Below are 2,547 nucleotides of genomic sequence, written 5' to 3' on the forward strand. Positions count from 1 at the left end.
CTGATGCCCCATGTCATCCTGGAGTTAGGGGGAAGGTGACAGTGACTCCCTTGTCGGGGTGCCTTTGACCCCCAGAAAGAATTTTTTATTTTTCTTTTTAAAAGTTATTTATTTGAAAGACAAAGTTACAGAGACAGAGGCACACACACACACAGAGATCTTCCATCTGGTGGTTCTTTCCCCAGATAGTTGCAATGACCAGGGCTGGGCCACACCCAAGCCAGGCGCTTCCTCTGGGTCTCCCACGTGGGGGCAGGGGCCCAAGCACTTGGGCCATCCTCTGCTGCTTTCCCAGGCCATGAGCAGAGAGCTGGATCAGAAGAGGAGCAACCGGGACTGGAACCAGCACCCATATGGGATACCGGCTCCACCAGAGCCTGGGCCCTAGTTTTTTTGTTGACCTGCAGGGGTCAGAGGGTCGGGGCATAGTGGGTGGGGTTTCCCTGGGCCCCTGGTGCCTTCATTTTCCCAGATTCTGCCTCCTGCTCAGAGCAGAGCCAGGCACAGCCGCTTGCTGTTAAAAGACGCCGTAATCAAAAACAAATGTTTCCCCTCTGAGCCGAGCCAATGGGGTGTTGGGAGGACGCCGTGCCAGCGGCCACACGGGGCCTGGTATTTATGTGAACAAGGCCAGGGCAGACACTGAGAGCGAGTCACAGAGGAAAATGAGGCTGGAGACTGAAAAGCCGCTGTTTGTTTGTTTTTGTCTAGGTCAGTAGGATTCCTGAGAATAACCCAGGGGTGAGGGGAGGGGGAGGGGTCAGGCCCGGCCGAGAATGGGCTCCGGGCTGTGGGGTGGGAGACTGAGGCCCAGCCGAGAGGAGACTGCAGCTCTGGCTCCAGTTAGGGCCGGACCAGCTCCCTAACTTGTTCCTGCAGCCAACAGCCCAACAAGGACATCACGGGGACCTGGGAGGCGCCAGTGCGAGGGGCAGGAAGCCAGGTAAGGAACTGACTATGCTGTCTGTGGGGGGCTGGGAGGGGCTGGAGGGAGGCACAGAGCCGAGGGGTGGGTGCCCAGCAGACGTTCTAGGCTCCGTCTCATGGGCAGTCAGGGCACTGGGGAATGTCAAGGTTGTTGGAGTGATTTATTTCATGCTGTTGTATTTTGCACGGCTGTGAGTAGCCAGAGGCGGGCAGTGTCCAGCCGTGGCTGGTGGGTTTGCTGCTCCGTCACTCCCACCTGGAATGGCCGTTGGCAAACACCATGCAGCCGTGCCCATTGGTTCACACTCAGAATACGCTGGTATATGTTTCATATACATGAGGTCATCGCTCTCAGCCCCACATCACAGGTGACCAAGCCAAGGCGTGGGTTAACAGCGAACCTGGGATTCAAGGTAGGATTGTGTGGCTGTAGAACCCCTGCATTTCATCAGAGGATCATAAACAGGTGAGCCTTTTTTTGACGAAGCAGGAATGGACTCATCAAGGATGTGTAAAGCCTTCAGAGGTTGGGGGGAGGGGATTTGACTCAAGACTTGAAAGCAGGGCAGCCCCCAAGGGTGTTTTGGGGAGCAGGAGGATCTTTGCTTTTCCCCAGAGTTTTACATTTGTGCTGTGAGTTTCAGATTGGTGGGGTGGAAACCGCTGAGAGCCTCACTCGGCTCAGCAGGTGCTGGCCCAGTTGCCCAACTGTGTAGATTCTGATCAAGTGGCTCAGGTACTGTTGCTCCTGGTGCAGAGAGGCAGTGAGAGAACCCAGTGGGAAAACAAAGAGGCGGCCCAAGTGTAGTTTGGTAGTATGTTTTCCCATCTCAGTGTTTTAAATCTCCAGGAAGTAGATTTCTTTTTTTCTAGACCTGTGCTAGAAAGAGTTGTAACTGATTCATACTGAAGTGCAAATGGCTATCAACATTTCTATCTCCAACAAATATTTATGGGTCTACACCTAAGGTCTTGATTTCCATAGAGGAAAGGGGAGGGGGGAGTGTAGATTTTTTTAAAGAATTATTTCTTTATTTGAAAGGTAGAGCTACAGAGAGGCAGAGAGAGAGAGAGAGAGAAAGAGGTCTTCCATCCACTGGTTCACTCCCCAGATGGCTGCAATGGCTGGTCCAAAGCCAAGAGCTAGGAGCTTCTTCTAGGTCCCCCACATGGGTGCGGGAGCCCAAGGACCTGAGCCGTCTTCTACTGCTTTCCCAGGCCGTAGCAGAGAGCTGGATTGGAAGTGGAGCAGCCAGGACTCGAACCAGCGTCCATATGGGATGCCGGCACTGCAGGCTGCGGATTTACTTGCTAACACCACTGCGCCGGCCCTGGTAATTTGGCATATCTTGAGGTCACCAGTGAAGCCCCTCCCTTCTCTGTGTTTTCCTCCCTCCATCTCAGGCAAGGGTGTGGCTGAGTGGAGAAGCCAGGAGGGTGCCGCAGCTCTTCCTGACCTTTGTGTCTGAAAGGCCACCAGCATAGGAAGTCCCCTGGGACAGACGGTCGCTCTCAGGCAGCTGTGCTCCCGAAGCCCTCAGCTCCCCAAGACTTCCTGGAACAGGGGCTCTGCTGGCCTGCGCCTGTGTGAAGGAGTAGTAAGTGCAGACAGGCATTGCG

General features: G+C 54.5%; 1 long non-coding RNA gene across 1 annotated transcript; it reads left to right on the forward strand.

Moving 5' to 3' along the window:
- Positions 1-530: 530 nt before the first annotated feature.
- Positions 531-1,976, forward strand: LOC127483192 (uncharacterized). Its single transcript, XR_007909218.2, has 3 exons — positions 531-711; positions 887-943; positions 1,283-1,976. It is a non-coding gene; the product is annotated as an uncharacterized lncRNA (long non-coding RNA).
- The last annotated feature ends 571 nt before the right edge of the window (positions 1,977-2,547 follow it).

Source organism: Oryctolagus cuniculus, chromosome 8, assembly GCF_964237555.1.
Source record: "Oryctolagus cuniculus chromosome 8, mOryCun1.1, whole genome shotgun sequence".
NCBI classification, from domain to species: domain Eukaryota; kingdom Metazoa; phylum Chordata; class Mammalia; order Lagomorpha; family Leporidae; genus Oryctolagus; species Oryctolagus cuniculus.